This window comes from Aotus nancymaae, unplaced genomic scaffold, assembly GCF_030222135.1.
Source record: "Aotus nancymaae isolate 86718 unplaced genomic scaffold, 86718_ANA_hifiasm-v0.15.2.pri h1tg000033l, whole genome shotgun sequence".
In the NCBI taxonomy this organism is placed as follows: Eukaryota; Metazoa; Chordata; class Mammalia; order Primates; family Aotidae; genus Aotus; species Aotus nancymaae.
In genome coordinates this window covers 15703404-15727024 of record NW_026988447.1, presented here as the reverse complement: position 1 = coordinate 15727024, position 23621 = coordinate 15703404, and the positions used below count along the sequence as shown (strand labels likewise).

Below are 23621 nucleotides of genomic sequence, written 5' to 3'. Positions count from 1 at the left end.
GACAGTTTCTGGTTTGTTTTTGCACTTGCTGGTTCTCTCAATCCTCATTAAAATCCTGTAACCTAAACAGGGCAAGTATCTCAGTACCCATTTAACAGATGGAGAAACTAAGGTCAGGAAGCCTTTTTCAGGGAGCAGAGCAGGGGCCACAATGAAGATGTCCAGCTTCCTGTACAGAGCAATTGTGGCCACTGCTCTGGGTTTTCCATACGCTCTAGCTTTTAAGTACCGTGGTGGCAGCAGCACCATGTTCATGGGTCAGTCTCAACAAATGTTCTCTGCTGTGCGGTGGGGCTGCCCTCATTCTATCCAGGGAAGGCCAAAGCCATGCACCTCATTGGGTACGGCACTCTCACTTGAGCTTGGTTCATCATCCTGTGTGGGCATGAGCCACATGGGTGCTGCCATAACAGCATTGGAGTCCCTGCAAATCTCCCCCAGTTTTTCCCTGACCAGCCTGCAGCACAAATGCTCTGCTCTTCTCACAGGTCTTTTAGGCTTTGGTAATTGCTCTGGGAGCAATGACCCATTTTTCCACACTGAACAGCATGTGCCATCTGCGGGCTCTCTCGCCCAAATGATTCAAATTCTCTTAAATCCAGTTTCACTGTCACTTGTCATTTGCTCTGCGTCCCAGCCTTGCATTGCCTGTTAATCTGGAGATCTGAATTTCTGTCGTTTTCCTCCTTTCCATCTGTAGATGAGTTGACAGGGATTCGGTGATTCCTAAAAAGGAGCAATTAAGAAAAATGCTTCATTCACTCACTTACTCGTTATTGAGCACTTACCTTGCCCAAAGCCCAGTGCTGAATGCTGGGGGACAGAAAGCTGGTCAAGGCCAGATGATTCCTGCTGGCCAGCAACAAATACGTCAACAACTCACCCCACAGTGAACCTGAGCCAAATGAGCAGGAAGGGGTAACATGGCATATTAAACCCCCTCCATATCCTATTAGAATCAGGCTCCTCTGGCAAGGATGATAAACAGCCTTGCTTACTGACAAATCCCCAGCACCTAGAAGAATGCTTGGCCTGTGTTGGTGCTAAGTACTGAATTGAGTTTAAACTTACATTATTAACCCAGGTTCTCCACCCTCCCTTATTCACATCTTTGCCGTATGACCAGGCAGCTCCTCTATTGGAAGAGAACACCTCCCCTCTGCTCCACTTTGGGCTCCAATATGTGGCTTGCTTTGACCCAGTGGCATCCAGGGGAAGTATGTGACAACGTGTTAGTCCCAAGTCCAGGCCCCTAACAGCTGTCATGTATTTCCACTCTTTTTTTTTTGGCCTGTGTCACTGCCACAGGAAATGCATGTCTTGGCTAGCCCACTGGTCCAAAGAGGATGAGACAGTAAAGGGGATCCAGACCCACGGACTTGCAGTGTGGAGCCACCTTCTCCAGCCTACCCCAGCCTATGTTAACTCTCTCATCCAACCCACAGATGCAGGAGCGAGTCAGCCAAGATCAGCAGAGCCGCTTCAGCTGAGCCCAGCTGACCCGCAGATGCATGAACATTGTTATTTTAAGACGTGGAGAATTGGGATGGTTTATTATGCAGCATTGCTGTGAAAATAGCTCATTGGTACTGTCTTAGTCTGCTACCTGATTTCTTTCAGGGACTGGATCTCTAAGGTACTATTTGCCCTCATGGTTGCTGCAAAACCAAGGGTTGGAAAACTTTGTAAAGTCTCAGACAGCTCATATTCTAGGTTTTGTGGGCCACATACAGTTTCTGTTGCAATCTCTCTCTCTCTCTCTCTTTCTACTTCCCAGACTTTGGTTTGGATTTGGCCCATGAATTGTAATTTGTCCATCCCCATTCTAAACCACTGGAAACATACTCATTGGCAAAGGTTTTTATCTAGACTTCAGATTTAAATCAGAATTCCGTCTGTTTATTAAAGGCCTACTATAAGCCAGGACTCTTTCAGGCACTTTAAAATTCATTGTCTTATTTTATTGTGTGAAGATTACTTTCCCATCAAGGAAATAAGCACAAGGGGCTTCCATAAAATTATGGCAAACACAGGTTAATTTTTTTCTCCCATCAAAGTACCTATATAGCCTGTGCTTCAGTATTACCTGTGTCTCACTTTTACAGGTGAAACTGACCCTGGAAATCAGAGGCAGAGTTGAGGCTCTGTTGACTTTCAAATTGGAGAATAAAGCTGGTCACATTGTGGTTTTTTAGCTGGGCTACTCAGTAGGGTGTTGGCAGCACTTGAAAAGAAAGGGTAAACAGGATGTATCTTCGCAGGCCACCACTTTTAATGAAAGGTTTTCAGCGAAAAGTTTAATGAATATAAGTGAGAAGCTAATTTCAAATGGTTTAAAATATGAAAGGACATTATTCAAAGAATGGGGGAAAGAATGGGGGAAAATCACATGAAGTTTCAAGATAAAATAAGACTTAAAGACATTTTGAATTTTTAGCTTTGGACTCATGCCCAAGCCTCTATTATTATCTTTTCAACGCTTTTTATTAAGGGACTTTGTTAGGAAATTGTTAGGAAAATTAGAGAAACATCTCCCTCTCTCCCTCCCTCTCTCCCTCCCTCCCTTCTTCCCTCCCTTCCTCCCTTCTCCCTTCCTCCCTTCTTTCCTTCCTTTTTTTTTTTTTTCCCCAATAGCACAGGTGCTAGACTTTTATATAGTCTTTTTGGCCTTTTGTCATGCTTGCAGCAGTTTTGTTATAAGAAGCAGTACAATCCATAGGGCCCTCTGATTTAGAGAAAACTGTTCCACCAAAGATAATTGCCCAACTGGAGTCCAGTGTCTCTCTTTCTAGACCAAGCTCCAGATTCTGGGACTTTGAGCATCGAGAATTTGTCATCTCAAACTTCACCAAATTGCATATGCCAGCCTTACGAGGTGGCCCAGGGCAGCTCTTTGTACAGGGTGGGAATAAGGCAGACAGAGTTTGGACACCCAGACTGTGGTGTCCATGTGCAGGCATGCCAGCTCTCCTGGTGCTGCAGGGAGTGGGGGTAGGAAGAGCAGTGGGTGAGCCATAGGCCGAGGCCTCCATTTGCACTCTTGCTGGGGCCCACAGATGTTGAGGATGACCTCAATTCTAAGTGCAAACAGGTAATGCTCTGCTCTGCTGATCTGGTGGTTCTCGGGTATAGAAACACTAATTAATGACAAGATTTAGGAAGTGTCACTGGGCCTGCTTTTGTGTGTTCACCTGTTTATTTTCCCTTTGGAAAAATCTTTAGGTTGTGAGGCAATTTAAAAAATTTACCGCAAAAGTTCTAAAAAGGTCAAAATTTCCTCTGCATTTAAAGAGGTTTCTTGTCCATACACCCCTGCACTTACGAAGATGCTCACCTTTACTCTGCTGTTGGCACAAGCTCCTTTCATCAGCTAGAGGTCATCTAATAAAATATGCTCAGAGTTGGCAATGCAGACCCCTTCTTTTAATTTGGAGGATATTAAGCACTGATTTCGGGAGTCCTCTAGTCATTTCTTTCAGAATTTAAACATTAAAAAACACAAATTTATTATATAAAAAATAGCTTCATTTAACTGTTACAGTAGTCTAAAGGTACAAAATGGTGTGTGATGAAATTAAGTCACGTGCCCGCTCTTGTCCTCTAATTCCCCCCATGGATGCAACTACTCTTATATATTTCTGATATAGAGGCACATATGTAATAAAGTTTTCCTTTTTAAACACAAGCAAAGGTCTACTGCACACATGTGACTTGGGAACATCCAGTGTCAGTACATATCCAGCCACATCTTTCTTTTTAATAAGTATACAGCATAAATGGAAGAAATTTGGGCTTGAATTATGAAAGCTATGGTAAAGCTTGGAATTCAATATTGTGGTGTTATTATATCTATCATATATTACATATATATATCTACCTTCTATCTATCTATCTGTCTATCTATCTATCTATCTGTCTATCTATCTATCTATCTGTCTAGCTATCTGTTTTTGTCCATGGTTCCTGGCTATTTTTTCAACTCTTTTTATTAAGGGACTTTGTTAGGAAATTATTAGGAAAGTTAGAGAAACATCTCCCTCCCTCCCTCCCTTCCTTTTTTCCCCCCAATAGCACAGGTGCTAGACTTTTATGTAGTCTTTTTGGCCTCGTGTCTTGCTTGTAGCAGTTTCGTTATAAGAAGCAGCACAGTCCATAACTCCCATAAGCCCTGATACATGTTTTTGTTATAATGATGGGTATGTTAAGCCTCAGAAGACAGAATCTATTTGAACTTCTCCTCCTCTCCTTTCACTTTCCCCAATGCAGGACTCTAATCTTCCCTCCCTTTATGATTGCCAGTTATAAGCCCCTCATTCTAGAGAGGGTCCAGCCCCATACCCTGGGGAAGGAATACTGACATCATGAAGGTTCCATAAAAATCCACGAGGACTAGGTTTGGAGAGCTTCTCGAGAGCCAAACACATTGAGGTTCCTGGAGGGTGGTGCACAGGGAGGTCATGGAAGCTCCGCCCACTTCCCACATGCCTGCCCTGTGCACCTCTTCATCTGTATCCTTTGCTATAGCATTTGTAGCATACTGGTAAACGTCTTTCCCTGAGTTCTGTGAACCCCTCCAGCAAATTAATCTAAGAAGGAGTCATGGGAACCCCCAGTTGAAAGCAGAGGGTCAGAAGTTTGACTGGTGTCTGAAAGGTGGGGGCCGGTTTTAGTGAGTAAGCCTTCAACCTGTGGAATCTGAAGCTATCTCCAGGTAGTGTCAGGGTTCACTTGGAGGACACCCAGCTGGTGTCCACTGCTTGGTGGTGGGGAAAAAACCCCACACACTTGGCCAGAGAAGCCTTCTGTGTTGATTGGTTTCATGGTGTGAGAGCAGAGAAAAAGCACGATTAAGTTTTTCTGAAATAAATGTCCTATGCTATTTAGTGAAAACTTCTCAAGAAGCCCATCCCCAAGTCACCTAAAGCAGGGGTCAGCAAACTGTCATCCCTGACTAAATCTGGCCCACCGCCTATTTTTATATGACCCATGAACTATGGCATTTACATCTTAAAAAGTCAAAAGAAGAATAGCATATCATGTCACATAAAAATTATATGCAATTCAAATTTTAGTGTTTATAAATAAAGTTTTATTGGAACACAGCCACGCTCAGTCACTTATGTATTATTAATGGCTGCTTTTACATGATCGTGGCAGAGTTGAGATGTTGGGACAGAGACCATATGGCTGCAAAGCTGGAAATATTTACCCTCTGTCTTTTTAGAGGAAAAGTTTGCTAACCCTGACTTAATAACAGATATAGTTCAACTCTTTGATCACTTAAAGTTTGGTAATGGGAGTATATGGTCAGTATGCATATGGGGAATTAAAAAATTCCCCAAAGGGTTTGTCTTGCTGGGAGAAATTCTGGAATCTTTCAACTGGGCTAAATCTGGTATAATTTTAAATCAAAAAGAAAACTGATTCTTTCAACTAATTTGAAATCCAAAAGCCAAGATGTACTAATTATCAAAAGTTATTTAAAAGTTCAATGAAAAACAGACTTACTAATGAATTAAAGTGAATAGCTTCCTAACCTTTCTTGTAAGCATGTTCTTAATTTAGAAATTAGCTGTGCATTAGCAAATAAAATATGAAAGAGATTTTGTACCAAAGGGAACTGACTTTTGGTCCTTTCCATTCCCAGAGATGAATCAGAGAGGCCAGACAAATGGTCTTTTTTTCAGATCTGGAGCTGAGTCGAATTTTTCAGACACAGTGAACACTTACTCATGTGTTATTTAGGGATATATCATGGTTAATGTTTTTTTTTTTTTTTTCTCTCTCTAAACATTTAAAGAGAAAAATACTGTATCTTTAAGAAATGGAGTTTTTCCTTTTTTTTGGCAATAGAAACAATAATAATATACACAGTCATAGTTATTTGCATCTGAGAGATGCAAAGTGCTTTCTCAACTTTAAATAAATAATATTAGGATCTTTTAGATAGACAAAAAGAAATCAAGAGGGACCTGAGTCATGAGGAAATTGGTGTTTCGGATCACATAACTATTCTAGCAGTAGTGAAAGCAATAAATTAAGAGGAAAAATGTAACCACCAAGAAACACAGCCAGAAAAGAAAAATTTTTGGTCAGTCTCACTCATCCTTGACTAGCTTTTCAGAAGTGGACATAAGAGTGGCAGATAAAAATTGGGAACAGCAAAGATTGCAGATAAGAGAAGAGAAAAAGTAGTATACCTTCTGGAAAGCTGTCCATCTGTGATCTTAAGAGCTGTCACCTATGAATTGTTTCATCAAGCCCAAAATGATCAATATTTGTTATGTGAAGTTTTGGGGGAGTAAAGGCAATGTAAGTGTTCTTGTTCTAAAGGAAAGGAAATTGAAGATCAGAGAGATTAGCACTTTATCTGAGTTAGTGCTCAAAGCTGAAACCATTACAGACATTTTGAAACAGCTAACCAGAAATTCAGTTTTCTTTCTTAATCATGGATGGACTGCCTCCTATGTTGAAAGCATTGTACCAGGCATAATAGCAAAAAAAGTTATGTAAAACAAGCCCCTTGTCTTTGAAACCTACAGTTTAGTGGAGGCATAGAATCCAAGCCACCAAGCACTCTTGGTAACATTATCCGCAACACTGGTTGAATGACCCTAAGAAAAACTTGTAGAAGTTAGGCATGTGAGAAACTATTTTAATATTTTATTTTCAGGAAATAAACAGAAGGTTTTCAACTGGGGGTCAGATGCAAAATTAAGAGTGGGGCATGTGAATCTGTTTTAAGTGATGGGGTGTAGGCCTCTCCTGTGTTTCCAGAACTGGAAGAGACACCATTAGAAAACCCGCCGAGCTCAAATGAATATCCTTTTCAGGTGGATTTGGGGTTTGAATTGATGGGCACAGTGAGTCAAGTTATTTTTTATGGATTTCAATCTTTGATTAAAGGTATCTCTTTAATATTTGATCCAATTGGAGTTTATTTTGGTGAATTGTAGGGTTTTTTTGTCCCAAATAACACATGGTCTCAGCACCATTTGTTGAATAATGAATTTCTTTTCTCCCACTGATTTGTGAAAATATCAATTGTCACCACTTCCTGAATATCTGTCATGTGCCAGGTGCTTTGATATATTTTTTAATGGATTTGTGCCTTTTCTAGGTGACCCAGAATCTGAAATTCCTTCCTGCATTTGATAAATTCTCTATCTTATGAATCTTGCTGGGAAGGAGAGCTTGCCTTCACTATAAAACTTGAAAATGCCAAGAACTTATTTTTCCAGCCTCCTCTGCACTTAGGTTAGGAGCAACCAACCAATAGACCCTCTCTGGAATTAACAACTGGATCTATTGATCTAAGAGCGTGGACCAAGCCAACACCTTTCTGATGAGTGATCCAGCAATAATTACTGTCCAGGAGCATATGTGGCCATTCCAGCAGTGACATCCAGGATTCAGTGGTGGGGTTGGCAGTCCTCATATATTCTTTGGAAGCATGGATTTCTGTGGTCCTGGTTGCTGCCTAGCCTTCCTTGTTCTTCCCTTTCCCTCAGACTGTTTCTCTGCCCTTCTCAGAAATTTTGTAAGCAACACAAGAGCCTGGAATAAATTCCTCATCTGCCCGGATTAGCCAGAGTATGTGTCTGCCACTTGTAACTAAAAACCTTGACTAATACATGTAGGATATCATTTGATTCTCAAATCCTCACACTTTAAAGATACATATCACCATCCCCATTCCATTTTAGGTAATTAATATTCAGTAAGAGTACTAACTTGCTCAAGACTGCACAGCTAGAAAGTAATAGGACTAGAATTCAAATCCAGATATGAATTTGTCTGATTCTGAAGTTCATACTCTTTCTTCTCTATCACACAATTCCAACATTATCATAAACTATGACACACACACAAACACACACACACAGAGGTACATATGAATTGTCTCTCTCTCTCTCGGCAGAAACTATATGTAATTTTTTGGTGTATGCTTTCATTATGTTCCATTGGTATAGCTTGGTGCTGCCATCACACTGTTTGATGTATTGTACCTTCATAAGTTTTAAAGTTGAGTATAGCAAGTTCTCCTTTATTCTTTTAAATCTTTTTCTTGCCTCTTCTTGAATGTTACTTTTTTTAGATGAGCAATTGAATAATTTTGTAAAGTTTTCCCCAAATCATAGAGGAACAAATTAGCAGCTTTAATTTGAGGTGCTTAATGTTATTTTCACTTAACAGGGTTACATGAGGTAACCTTCATGGCTCCCACATGTGTATGTGTGCACACATTTGCACATACGTTCACAAATATGTACCTGTATAAAGACTTTTGGTACTTATATAAAAACTCCTTGTTTTTTAGCTTCAGCATATTTTCAAATTCTATAAAGGCAGAAACTGCAGCAGTGTTGGTCCAAGAAGCCATTTCACATTGAGACTGGCCAACAAACAGAAAGAAGATAACTTGATAAGAGAGTAGCAGTGGGGAGGAAAATAGTTCTTCGCAGGCTTTATTTTTCATATTGCTTTGTTCTTGCAAAAGTGTGGTTCACTTTGAGTCTTCCATTTTGTTCTCCAATCATAATTTTTATGCTGTGGGAATTCTCTCCAAGCAACACTCGACAAATAAATCCCAGGAAAATGTCTGATTTGCGTTTGCACATAATTTTTCTGGTGTGGATTCTAAGTAATAGAAAGGCTAAATAATGTCCATGGTCCTGGGAGAATTTCTGTATGGCGCTGTTGAGGCTCTGTTAAGAACCAGTGAGACCCACTGTCTCTGCCTTGTCCAATAAACCAAGAGAGTAATTTCCATCTCTTTAAGCGGATATGGATTTGATACGTAGATATTCATCACGAATTAATGAAAAGCCCCTACTTTTGATCCAGGAGGACACCAGGCTCTTCCTTCTCTCTCGCAGAAAAACATTCAAGTACAAACATCCTTGTGAGAATCCCCCAAAGGAAATTCCATGCATCTGCTCAGATTAAAAAGGCATCAACTTATTTATTTCCTCTAATAGAGAGGGACTTCTCTGAACACTGAGTTCTCTCCTGAAAGGCCAGCGGCTTGGTTTTGGGATTTGCAAGATGCTAGCAATGGGCGTGACGCTCTTCATAGGAGATTCTGAGGGTGTGCAAATGCTGAGACCCACATGTAAACTGTGCTGTGGAATCCAGCTGCCTTTGTTGCAGCACAGACTCAACAGAGCCAGGAAATTTCTGAGATTACACTTTTATTCCAGATCCAGGGTTATTCTTTGCTACCACAATTCACACACGTATTTCTAGTCTGTCTCAGAATCGTGGAAAACATCAGAAATGAAATTCATCTTGTAGCAAGCCAGAGAGTGGACTTCTAAAATTAAATTAAGATTAGACATGAAACCTCCTATCTTTGAAGCTGTGCTGCATAATAAGGTGGAACTGAAGGCTGTGCCCAGGAAATTTATGCCATATTTGCAGCAACGCTTCTGATAAAAAATTGGATTGATCAGCAGAGAGTTAATCATGTTGTAACTGCATATACAGTAATCTCATGAACCACTCTCCTCTCCACTGGAGTTAATAATTAACTGTTGCTGTGCACTGAGCTACCCAGTAATGTGGCCTGGCTTGGCTTTCCATCAGCAAAAACCAGGCAACAAGGGGCAATGACGTCTAAGGAGAGCCAGTTAAAAATTGCATTTGCCTGTATAAAAATCTAGGCTTTTACTTTGTCCTGATTCGGAACAGAGCTGGTTTTCTAGCTAAAGTTGTGGCAATAATGACTAGAAATGAATTTCTCATCTGGGCACATTCTGAAAGGCCAGTTCTGGGCATCCATAAAGAAGAAAACTCGTAAGGTGACCCAGAAAGGACAAAATGCTAGCTACTGTAATTCAGCAGTTTTCGGACAGCAGTCTGTCAGCCTGCCCAATTAGATATTATTGCCTCTTTTGCATACTATTGTAGCGAAAAAAGAACTTGCTTTGTCTTCAGAGAAACTTAGTTTTACTACTGATTCAAACAAATTTAAAATACAGATTTGGTCTCCTTTCTGCATTCTGAAGTTTCCAATACTGTGTATTTGGTAACCAGTACGCATTCAATTCCTCCAGTGATTATGAGCTCTGGTATTACTATGTATAAAAAATGCTTTAAAAATCAGCTCACAATGCAATTTCCTACAGTGGTTTGAGTGAATGATTCATGACTACAAGTTTAAATGGTAGGTAGATACAGAGAAAAGTCATCTGAGTTTTTAAATGATAACCTCTTTCCGAGTAAAATGTCAAAATTAATTATTTCACTTAATTTTTTCTAGACTCCAGTGAAAATGTACCATGCCATTTTTCTCCCCCCTCAATTAACCACTGCTCAAAGACTAATGTGAGAGTCTGTAATCTTAATTGAGCAAAACATATTTATCTCCCCCCAAATTTAAATTTAAATCCAAAATTTAAAATGATTGACCAAAGTTGCTTAAAATATTGTTCACCAAAGCTAGGAAAAAGTCCAAGCAACTATGAGTTACTTATGTCATAAGTAAAAAAGCATTTGGTGGCTTCGCAATTTTGAATGGAGCCAAGTGGTGTTGTAAAATTGTGTTTCTCTTGGCAAGATGAGGGGTTCTCCAGAGGTCTGTCTCTCATGAGTGAAAAGGCAAAGTCATTTCATATCAGATGTGTGGTATTTAGAGAACTGTTCTGGGTTCTAAAATAGTTAACAATCATCCAAATAGTGATAATTTACTAAAATAATGCACACTGGTCAGCCCCAGAAAACATGACTCACAAAAGGAACTGAAATATATTCATTAATTCTAGAGGCTGAAGATCCCAGAACAATTATTGAAAGCTCTGTATAACTTGCCATTTATGTAATTTCCCAATTTGGGTCTTCTAAAACCCATGGAGTCCATTAGACCAATGCTGTCCAAAATAGTAGTCACTAAGCAACCTGTGACTATTTAAATTTAGGTTAATTAAAATGATATAAAACAAAAAATTTAGTTTTTCGGTTCGCAGTAGTCCCATTTCGAGTGCTCAATATCCACATGTGGCTGTTGGCTACCATACTGGACAGTCCAGACACTGGACATTTTTGTCATTGCAGCACGCTGTACGGACACACCTCAATGATACTGTGGATTTGGTTCCAGACCACTGCAGTGAGGCGAAGATCACAATAAAGTGAGTCATACAAATTTTTTAGCTTCCCAGTGTATATAAGAAATGTATGTACCTTAATTAAAAATATTTCATTGCTAAAATGTGTTAATGATCATCTTCTTTTGCCGGTGGAGGGTCTTGCCTCGATGTTGATGGCTGCTGACTAACTAGCGAGGTGGCTGCTGAAGGTTTGGGTGGCTGTGGTAGTTTCTTAAATTAAGAACACCATTTAGAACTTCCTTGAGCCACTGTCAGTCATGCCTTATTTTCTTGCTAAAACTCTCTGTAAATTTAAGTGTGCAAAATGTTTAAATCACATTATTTATTTTTCATTGAGATACTAAAAACTGTTAATCAGACTACAGCTGCCATCTTTCCTCCCCTAGAAAGACTCCACACATAAAACTTATGTAAATGACACAGACCCAGTTGGGTGCAAAAAAAACAACAAAAAAGGTAATCCAGTTATCCATGTCAGGATTCACCTTAGTAGAAATTTAGCACAGCCCCTTTAAAACCTATTGAATAATTTAATTGGCAGATACTATCTGTCACCAAGTCCTTTTTTGTCATCATCTATTTAAGCCTTTGTTAACTATACTTAAAAATCTTGTATATTATAAGCTTAAAACTATATAAAAAGAAAATTGATAGAAAAAGACTAAGGGAATATATGAAAACATTAACAATGTTTATTTTTGGTTAGTGGAATTCTAGATGACTTTAATTTTCTTTATATATTCCAGTATTTTGCAGATTTTCTATATGCTTTCCTTTTTAAATCAGATTTTAGTTTTTAAAATACTGATACATCCATTTTGATATGCTATGTGTTCACACTTTAAAAAATATACATAGCAAAGTATTGGAAAGCATGTCCCAAAACATTGATCTGGCTACCACTGGGAGTCAGGATCATGAGTTCATCTTCTCCCTTCTTACTGTTTTTCCAAACATTCTCCAATAAGCAGGTACTACATTTGTAATGGAAGAAATTTTTTAAAAAAATTTAAGGTGTATGCTTTCAAGTAAGATCTGAATTCTAATGCTGGCTTGTGCCTCTTACTATGTGGTTTCATTGTTATAGATAATACCAAGTTTCAGTTTCCCCATCTTTGAAAAGAAGATAATATGTTATCTCTTGGGGGTAGCTCTGAATATGAAGTGTGTTGATACAAGAAGCACTAACAATGTTTCTGTTTCTTAAATTTAAAACTGGCCTGGTTTGCCTTTTTTTTTTAATCAAGAGAGCTTAACAGATAAAAAATGAAATTAATCTATTTTCTACTTGCCAGCAGAGTGTCTGTCTTAATTTAGGATGCAATATGAGAGTTACCATTTAACTGAACAATTAGTTGTCAACCAATGAAAATAAAACATTTTCTTTAAGCATCAAAAAAAAAAAAAAAGAACACTATGAAGTTTGCTGCATTGATTGACTCATTCATGAAAGATTTCTGTACAACATGCAATGCTCTTTGATAGTGTTTTACCCACTGTAGAACTTGAAAAATTGGAGTCAATCCCTCAAACTTTGCCACTGCTTTATCAGTTCAGTTTATATAATATTCTAAATCCTCTGCTGTCATTTCAACAGTGCTCACAGCATCTTCACCTTTTTTGCTCATCCTGAAGAAGTAACTCCTCATTTGTTCAAGTTTTATTATGTGATTGCAGTAATTCAGTTGCATCTTCAGGCTCCACTTCTAAATCTAGTTCTCTGTTATTTCCATTGCATCTGCAGTTGCTTCCTCCACTGAAGCCTCGAACCCCTCAAAATCATTCATGGGAGTTTTAATCAACTTTTCCCAACTCCTGCTAATGTTGATATGTTGACCTTCTCCCATGAATCATGAATGATTTTAATGACATGTACAATGGTGAATCTTTTCCAGAAGGCTTTTAATTTACTTTGCCCAGATCCATCAGTGGAATAACTGTTCTATGGTAGCTGTAGCCTTGTGAAATATACTTCTTAAATAGTAAGACTTGAAAGTCAAAATTACTTCTTGATCCACGGGCTATAGAATGGATGTCGTGTTAGCAGGCATGAAAACAACATGAATCTCCTTGTACGTCTCCATCAGAGCTCTTGGTTGACCAGTTGCATTGTCAATGAACAGTAATATTTTGAAAGATATATATTTTTTCTGAGCAGTAGGTCTCAACAGTGGGCTTAAAATATTCAATAAACCTTGCTGTAAACAGATATGCTCTTGTCCAGGCTTTGTTGTTCTTTTGACAGAGCACAGGCAGAGAAGATTTAGTATAATTCTTAAGGGCCCTAGGACTTTCAGAATGGTATATGAGCATTGTTCTACCTTAAGTCACTAGCTGCATTAGCCCCTAATCAGCCTGTCCTTTGAAACTTTGAAACAAGGTATTGATTTCTCCTCTCTAGGTAGGAAAGTCCTAAATGGTATCTTCTTGCTATAAAAGGCTACTTCCTCTATATTGAAGATCTGTTATTTAGTGTAGCCACCTTCGTCAATTATCTTAGATAGATCTTCTGGATAACTTGCTTCAGCTTGTGTATCAGCACTAGCTCTTTCACCTTGCACTTTTATATTAGAGAGAGAGTTTCTTTACTTACACCTCATGAGCCAACCTCTGCTAGCGTCCCTCTTTTCTTCTGCAGCTTCCTAACCTCTCTCAGCCTTTATAGAATTAAAGAGTTAGGGCGTTGATCTGGATTAGGCTTTGGATCAAGGGAATGTTGTAAGGTTTGATCTTCTATCCAGACCACTGAAACTTTCTCCATATTGGCAATGAGGCTGTTTCATTTTCTTATCATTTAGGTATTCACTGGAGTAGCACTTTTAATTTCCTTTGCATTCACAACTTGGCTAACTGTTTGGCACAAAAGGCCTAGTTTTTGGCCTGTCTCAGCTTTCAATATATCTTCCTCCCTAAGCTTAATCATTTCTAGATTTTGATTTGAGGTGAGAGACATGCAGCTGCTCCTTTCACTTGAACACTTAGAGGCTGTTGTAGGGTTATTAATTGACTTACTTTCAATATTGTTGTGTCTCAGGGAACAGAGAGGCCAGAGGCAAGGGAGAGAGATGGGAAATAGTCAGTTGGAGCAGTGAGAACACAGACATTTATGAATCGTTTGCCATCTTATATAAGCATATTTCATGGCACCCCAACACAATTACAATAGTAACATCAAAGACTGATCACAGATCATTATAATCAATATAATAATAATGAAAAAGTTAGAAATATTATAAGAATTACTAAAATGTGGCACAGAGACATGAGGAGAGTACATGTTGCTGGAAAGCTTGAAAGATGCTTGATGCAGCATTGCCATAAACCTACAATTTGTTAAAAAAAAAAAAAGCAATATCTGCAATATGCAATAAAGAGAAATGCAATACAATGAACTTTTCCTGTATTGGATAGTGCTGCCTTAATTAAGAAGAAAATAAATATTTATTGAGAAGTTACAATGTGATAGGCATCATATTTCTCTTTTTCCTATTTCACTGTGAAGAAAAGAACTTAAGTCACTTATCCAAGTTATATAACTGATACGGGGCAGAGCTGTGACTCAACCGTTTCTTTTGACGCCAAGCCCAATGTCATTTCCAAAACATGGCCAAGTGTTGGCTCATCCATTCATCCATCTAACACACACTTACTGAGAGAGTGACTGTATATTTTAGTCATTATGTCAGGACATGTGAAAACTATTACTGAACAAACTGGACCTTCAGCTTACTGAGCACCTGGTTAGCAACCGGAGCTGAAAGGTTAGAAAGGCCAAATGCAATTCTAATTTCATAGAACTTTTAGGCTCATCGGGGAGTCCTATATATTTATATATTAAATATATAATCCCCAAATTATTTATCAGCCATAATTGTGAAAGTATCAAAGATGAAAGCCCATCAGGTTTGGGAAAGGCTTCCAAATCCCATTAACTAACAACAACAATAATAATTAACAGTCAGGATTTAGCTTCCAATGCCTGGGAAGATTCGAATTAGTAAGGTAAATCTATGACACTGGTGGCCTCCTGACTGATGAGTTCACTGTAATCTCCATGCCTGGTAAACAGAGAGATCTATTTCATTCAAGGTCATCCTGGGTTGGCATTACCAACTTCAATTTCATCTGATTCTCCTTGGGCAGAAGTATTTTTGAGACGAAGAGCTGAGATCGGCTAATTTGCCAACATTACAAAGCAGGAGACTTATCCTCGTAACTCTTCTCTCTCATTGAACCTTCCCAGCAGCAGCTGCTGACATATGAACCTCGCAGATGAAGATGCCATAGCATGGCTATTTCTTGACTGCACTGCTGAGGGTAAGATAGTGAGAAAATGCTTTTTCCTAGCAATTTCTTTGTCATTTTTTAACAGTGTCAAACTCAAATACTCATAAAAGGAGATTGAGAGCCAATATGCTATACCATCAAATTTAAAAAGCTAAAAAAAAAATCAAAGCCATAAACTGTTATCATTTCCAGTATTTTATTCCTTCTAATGCTAGCCCATTAGTTTCAATAAAAGAACAACAGAATGTCCATTTCACTGTAACTTGACATGCTTATTATGCCAATACAATTAGTTTTTGCAAAACACTCATGTACTGGTTATAGTTTGTAGAAAAATTGATTTCACAGAACCAGAGAAATTAGAATTGGAAACATTCTATTAGGCCATGAGGTGCATCCCCTGAGGCTAGTATAGAATTAATCCCCAGTTCCCAGTGTATTATCTGATGGAGTTTTCTATCAGGTTTGATGGGCTTACATATTTATTATAGGCTGGCAATATGTACCACTAAAAATTATGCCAATCCATCTGAGAAATAAAATTCTAGAAAAATAAGCATCTGCTGAGCACTAATTTTACTTTGGTGGATACATTTTTAATATACTGGTGTTTATAGCCTCTCATCTTATAAGAGGCAGGGTAGTAGCACTGGATCATGGGTTGGCATTACAATCAAATAGTGAATCTGCATATCTTAAGTTGCGAGAATTTCCCCAGACAAAATTTCCCATCAGATTTACACAAAATGTGGTATGAATTTTTGATTCCCAAGAATGGCTTATTTTGCGTAAAGGAAATTGAGTCCTGTACCTCAAGCAAGTAAGTGCCTGCAATCAAACACCTGACTAGCCTGACATTTTCTTCTTCTTAGGCACTGTGTACTGAGCTATGACTCCAGGACAGATATTTGCAAGAGGGTGGCACATACAACTCTGAACTGGAGGGCTGGGGGTGGGGTGCAGCGAGGGAGTCGGCTAGTGTTGCCCCAACTCCACATGTCCTGCTTTCTTCCTCAGTGTGGCTGCTTTTTGGGCAGTGTCTCAGAGAGAGAGAAAAGCAGAGAAAAAGGAAATGACTTCTCCAAATAAAATTTACATATACTCTTCTGCATACAGTTAGCCCATAAACTCCTGAGATCTCCCAGGTCAGGGTAGGATTGCCTCTCTCTGCTTCCACGAGTACCATTCAAGAATTCTCTTCCCCCATTAAGACCATCCTTGAAGTTCATTGTCATCCACCTATTAAAGATGTTGAAGAAAAGGACATGATGCGATTTTCCTTAATCCTGCTAGGTTTTTTCTTCACCCCTTGCTACTTCACAGCGATAACGAGCAGATAGTTGGATGTGGACCCAGTTGTGGGGGGTCCTGGGGGAGGAAGTCAGGTTGTGCCTGCAAAAAAGCAGCAAGGGAGGCACCGAAGTGTAGTGTTCAGCCAAATAATGCTTTGTTCCACTTGTTGTTCACATTCTCATGCCCCTGTGTGAAAGCCCAGATGAAATTCTTGTTGTTCAGGATGCAGCTGATTGGTATTATGTCTGGAGAGCATCCCAGCAAAGGCCTTATACATCTTTCATACACCTGCATGCTAAATGAGCAAGAACACCCAGGTGCTGAGTAAGACCTATGAATTTGGTGTAAATTATACAAACAAGTAATGTTGTATGTCCAGAAAGTAGTGCTATCAGTAGTACAGTTTTTCTAAACTCTCCATAATTTAAGAGAATGCAAACTGAAAGGCAATCAAACAACCACAAGCCCTAATTGCTCAGCACAGTGTATCAGCTTCGACAGGTGCCAGTCACAGAGAAGGCTCTTGTCCACCAGGGACTCTTTTGTATCCAAAGTAGAAGCCAGTAAAACCATTCTAGGAGATTAAAAAAGGCAGGGCCCTTATCCATGTTATCCCTCAAATGGTGGCAGTAAAGACAGCTTTATCCATGGGCTGTGGCAAAGTGAAGACGGTGAAACAGTTCTGCAGAAAGGAAGCCAGAAAGCTGCGCTCTTGGGGTCAGACAGAATTTCAGTAGTGATGAAGGTGCACCTTTGCCACTCATAGTGTGGCCCACGAACCAGAAGAATCAGCATGATCTGGGAACTTGCGCTACCAACAGAATCTTGAGCCCTACCTCAAACTTGCCGAATCAGAAATACGCATTTTTCAAAACTCCAGGTGATTTATTTGCACATGTTGATTTGAGAAACACTGGTATACACCGCATTTCCCTAGTGGTTTTCCTGAACTTGCTAAGAAGGGACACAGATTTTCTAGCCCAGTGAAAAGTTGATTCATTCTCAGTTTAGTAAAAGCCAATGAATGACCATGTTTTCCTTCATTACTCTTTAAAAATTTTATTTTATTTTTATTTTTTGACCACTCCCATTGTTTCCTTCTGGGATCAATTCCTCACTGCATGTGATTCTGGCAAGACTGTCAGCCATATAGGCTGAGCACCTGATTGAGGTTGGCTAAAAACAGTTTTTTTTTTCTCCTGTGGATTGATATAAAGGAGAGGGTCTTTCTTGTTCTGAAATCTTAAGGTGCAGGAAAAATATAGGCCTAGGACTGGGATTGGCAGGGATATCTTGGCTATGATATATAGAGAAAATCTTGAGAATGAAGCCAGAGGAGTCAGGCAGAGCAGAAAGGTAGAGAGAGAGAAATCATCTGAGCACCTGAGGCCAGTTGTGCCCAAAGGCAGACAACCCTGGGACTCCCGAGTTGAGTTACCCAATACATTCAGTTTAGCTTAAAGCAGCTTTAGGTTAGTTTTCTGTCATTTGTAGCTAAAAAAAGAAAAGAAAAGAAAAGAAAAAAATGGTTCTGACCAATATATTCCTGAAATGGGATCATCAGATCTTCCAAACCAGAAACTTTGACATCTGGAAATATAGAAATAAAGGAAGAGGGCCGGGCGCGGTGGCTCACGCCTGTAATCCCAGCACTTTAGGAGGCCGAGGCGGGTGGATCACGAGGTCAAGAGATCGAGACCATCCCGGTCAACATGGTGAAACCCTGTCTCTACTAAAAATACAAAAAATTAGCTGGGCACGGTGGTGCGTGCCTGTAATCCCAGCTACTCAGGAGGCTGAGGCAGGAGAATTGCCAGAACCCAGGAGGCGGAGGTTGCGGTGAGCCGAGATCGCGCCATCGCACTCCAGCCTCGGTAACAAGAGCGAAACTCCGTCTCAAAAAAAAAAACAAAACAAAAAAAACAAAACAAACAAAAAAAGAAATAAAGGAAGAGAATAAATTCATTATAAAGTTCACAACCTGTATTTGACCACTGTGTGATTGAGTTTGTGTGAGTATCTGTAAGAATAATCTGAGTGTAAATGTAGAAGGTTTAAAACTTTTAGGCACTCAGGAGCCTTAAATACCAGTTATCTGTATAATTGCAGCAGGCTGTGTTTATTTTCTGGATTTAGAGACAATGCCTATTGAAATTAATATTCAAATTTATGCCAACTAATATGCAAATAAGGATGGCTTTGGTGCTTTAGGAACAAGAGAACAGGATTGCAGCACTGGCATTTCAATGGTGCTGATGCTTTGATGAACGAAGACAAAGAGGGCTAGGATGCAGATGAAACATGTTTCCTTGGACTACCCAATGCAGATGGGAAATTTATAACTCTGTAAACTGTTTTAAAACATAAAACAATACCTCAATTTAATATAGCAGCTTAACCATTCATTAATTTACTCAGTGCAAACACTGCAACTTTCAGAAATCATGCTACCCGTAAATACAATCTACAACTGCAAAAAATTAAAAAAAAAAAAAGAAAAGAAAATACATGCGTTTACTCCTGCCAAATGTCAATACTAAATCTACAATTGTTTGTTCCACTTAGAACACTGAAACTTGCTTCTCTTCTACAGTCCATTGATATCCACTCCTGGACATCTATTTCACTCTTAAGTGTCTAGTTCAGTATTATGTATGGTATGCATATGTATTTTTAAAATATCCATTAGAATTAGATTGAGCTATAACAGAAACTTGAAAAGTAGTAGCTTAAATAAGGAAGAAATGTTTTTATTTCTTAATAAAAAAAAGGATGGAGTTGGACAACCCCGGACCAGTAGAGTGCCTCCATGGTTATTGAGAACTGAAGATTCTCCCGAATTTTCAAACACAGAGTATAGAATGTGGTGCTCTTCCTCTATGTTCAAGACAACTGCTGGTTCTCTCTAGCGGTAAAATCCAGTTTCCCAGGAGCAGGATGGAAGAAAAGAAGGGTTTGCTACCTCTTTTCAAAAAAAAAAAACTTGCTGGAGGAAGTTCTGAAAGATTATACTTTTCAAAGCATATCCGCTTACATCTCATTGACCAGAACTTAGTTTGCCATACATAGCTATAGGAGAGGCTGGAAAATGTGAGTTTTTCGCTGGGAGGCCATGTGCCCTGATAAAAATCATCCTGTTAATTTGGGAGAGAAACAGAGAACAGGAATGTCATTAGAAAACTCTGCTCCAAATATTAAATATATATGTAGTTATCAATTCATTTTATGTTTCACCCACTGGGAACTAGCTCCATGTGGGCAAAGACTTTGTTTTCTTCATGGTTGTAGTCTTAATATTATTTTGTATTTCTCTTCCCTGAGTGTTTTCCAGTAGTTTAAGAACATTGATCAACCAGACTGTTGTGTTGAGAATACAGACACTGCATTCAGATTCAGTGATAAAACAGTGCTTTGATCCACTAATATTGTCTGCGGTGGCCCATCCATGTGTGTCGGGTTTTACCATTCCTGGCTTAAGCATTCTTTACAATCACTAGCTTGCAACTAAAACGCTTAGAAATGTATGGCTACCATAAAGCCAGTTTAAATCTATATGCCAAAAGGCCTCATTTAAATTTGTCATGTCCAGTTTTTTTTTCTAGGTAAAGATAGTATTCTCTGCAAGTTTTTTTCTTATGTGGAACTCTCTTGTGCAGTTGTAAATTTTGCAGGGTTCCAGAGTGTTGCTAAAGGAATTATATGCAAATTCCAAGTTACCCTTAGTTGGCAAATTCTTAACAGAAAGTTGCTGGAAAAGGAGAATTTCGCTTTTCTTTAAAGGACAAAATGGAAAAATGGGTCATGAGTCTTACGCTGTCAGAGCAGAGATGCAATTCTATGACATGTTTATCTTCTGATTCATTTAGAAAGCAGAGGGGGCCCGGAGGAGTGATAAGGACTTTTCAAGTTCAACACAAATGCTAGAAAGAAAAGCTCAGGCTTTCTCTTTATTTAGCTCCAACAAGCCAAGCATGGGGACAAGAAGGCCAGAGTTAAATTAAACTACAATTAAAAATAGCTAAGACTATTGAGTAAAGTACCAAATTGCATCTACAAAATGATGTCTTTAAAAAGCTGTCATTGCAGCAACCTTCTTTTTGTGCCTCACAAAACACATTTCATCAGTATTGGTGACAAGACAGTGACTTGATGAGGCTGTGATTCTTTCAGAGCAAGGGAATTCTGCAACTCCCCACAAAGATAAACTGGAATTTTCAGAGTATGGTTTGAAAAGCCCCCTTGAAGACTCTTATACACATCCCTTGGGCACATGTCCCTCTCTCTCATGACTTACCCACTTGTGAGTCAGGATTTGGATGTCTTATTGGAATGGTCTGCATTGCTATTTAATTTTTGTCTTGTTAATCTGCATCCATGGAGAATGGCCCATTTATAAATAATATCTGGTAATTCCAGGTCTTAGTTTAGATTCTTTCAAAAACAGAGTTTAAGGATCTTGGAAGCAGGTTGTTTATCTGGGAGGTGGTTTCAGGAAGAGGAGTGAGAAAACAGAGTAAGACAGGGAAGGAGGAAAATCCAATCTATGAGTGTATTATTGAGGTCACACTATGGGAACAGGGTCTTGATTATATCACGACCTGGAAAAGCGTACAAATATGTCCCAGAATTGTCCCTCTGAAGCATGGGAGATTGGTGCATTTCTGCACTGGCATCCTTCCTATTGGTTGTACATTGCCCCAGGGGCGTTAACATACAGCAGCTCCCCACTTTGGGGCTGTGCACTTGTGTGGGCTGAGTACTCCCTGGCATCAGAGACCCCTGCTCACTACTGGCTTGCAGAAAGGCTCATGAGACCTTGATTTGAGATGGACAATGACAGAATAAGGTGAGTCTGGCATTACTCGGGGCGGTGTGCTGCCACTACAGCTAAAGCCAGAGGTGGACTAGGGGAATAATGGGGAAGGAGAAGGTGGGTTCCAGAGGCGTCTGCTGCAGTCTCTGACTGTGCATTAGAACTCTGTTGATGCTCAACAGTGTGATTTAGGCCTCGTGGATATCATCAGTGCATTTGATGGTACATTTTAACCAAGGAGACAATTTAAAATTGGTATTAACCCAAAGTTACAAAGTGAGGACTAGTATCACAATAGCCATCTTACATCTTATACAGATGTAATTTAAATTCTTGGATTCTCCCCTCTCTTTCTTCCTGCTATTTAACTTTCAAATATCCCTTCTGCATGCTACTATTGCTACCCCACGGTAGGGATGGAAAAGCAAGGTGGTGAAAATAGAATCTGTCAAATACCGTCGTCACTTGTTAGAAACTCTTTTAAAAGTTCTTATAAAATGGGAAGCTGAGATTGTTGGCCAAAATGAGATTTGGGGTTTACAGGCAATTCGAATTTCTCCATGCTATTCAATTTCTGTAGTTAATTGGGACATGAGTCATAAGTCTAAATAATTGGCATAGAATGCCGAAAAGAAAGATGCATGAACTGCTTATTATTGATGCAGCTGCATTTCCTGTGTGTGTGTGGTGGCCATGGTGGGCAAAGGATGCAGAGGCAGCAGGGCACAGTGGAGACTGCAAGGCTTTGTGGGTCTGAGTCTGCCCTTGGCTAGCCATGAGACACAGGGCAAGATACCCATCCTCACTGAGCCTCTGTTTCCTCAGCTATATGATAGGAGCAATAGTAGCTTCCTTGCAGGGTTATTGAGAGGATTAAGTATAATTGTGCAGAATGTTTGGCATATTGAAACTGTATTGTTAACAAGTCAATGGATAAATAAGTGAAAAATCTCATTTCTATTTTGTATCCTACTTTGACTTAGTTTCTGGGTAAAGTTTTCATTTACTGAAACAAACTGCTTTGACTCATTCACTTAATCATTGGACATAAAATTAGAAAGTCTCTTGGTTTGATATTGAGCTGAAAATACAGACACCAGGAGGTCAGCACACTCCCCAGTGTACCCATTCCAAGAAGATGGAGCCATCTCAGTGAACAGAATGATTGCTTCCAAACCCAAAGTATCCAGCAGTAGCTGGTCGCACAGCAGTCCCCCTCCTGTAGCCACTGCTCGTATTCTGGACATGGTGAGAAGAGAGGCAGGTCCAGAGAAGGATGGATGGGGGCAACCTTTGGTAGTTCCCTATCATCCCAAGTTGTCTGGATCTATCACAGGGGAGGATTTTGGCTCAGTCTGCAACCCAAGGTAGACCACTCCAGAAAGCAACAGGGCCTTGGTCTTCAAATCTGGAGGTACATGAACACTTTCCAAGAGATACAGGCATGTTTAGATTTAAGGGACTGTATTTCCAGTTCATCAACTTTCATATGTACTTCTTCTAAACTGAATAGATGTGACCTGAAAATGAGACTGTTTCTCCCTTCCACATTCCCTTGAATAGTCTCCCTTAGACTTCACTAGAGAAAAGCAAGTGTCTCTCACCTATCTCAAATCCTACCACAGTGCATTGTCCAGGATGGCAAAAACTCTGGGGCTCCAAACATAGGAACAAGTAGAAATACACTACTTTTTTTACTGTCTTTTTTGTTTTTTTTGTTTTGAGACAGGGTCTTACTCTGTTGCACAGGCTGGAGTGCAGTGGTGCGATTTCAGCTCACTGCAGCCTCAATCTCCCAGGCTCAAGTGATTCTTCCACCTCAGCCTCTGGTGTAGCTGGGATTACTGGTGTGCACCACCATGCCTGGATAATTTTTATACTTTTTTGTAGAAATAGGGTTTCTCCATGTTGCCCAAACAGGTCTCTAACTCCAGGGCTCAAGTGATCCACCCACTTCAACCTCCTAAAGTGCTGGGATTACAGGAGTTAACCACTGTGCGGGGCCGCTACTTACTTTTTTTTTTTTTAGCTTTTATTCAAATTCAGGGGTACATGTGCAGGTTTGTTATATAGGTAAACTCATGTCATAGGGGTTTGTTGTACAGATTATTTCATCA

General features: G+C 39.5%; 1 long non-coding RNA gene across 1 annotated transcript in view; it reads left to right on the top strand.

Annotated features, from left to right (window-relative positions):
- LOC135277729 (uncharacterized) overlaps positions 1–20266 on the top strand; it is a 31066-nt gene extending 10800 nt beyond the window's left edge. The window contains exons 3-4 of the long non-coding RNA XR_010345326.1: positions 15355–15428; positions 20026–20266. This is a non-coding gene — a long non-coding RNA (uncharacterized LOC135277729). The remainder of the gene's footprint in view (positions 1–15354; positions 15429–20025) is intronic.
- The last annotated feature ends 3355 nt before the right edge of the window (positions 20267–23621 follow it).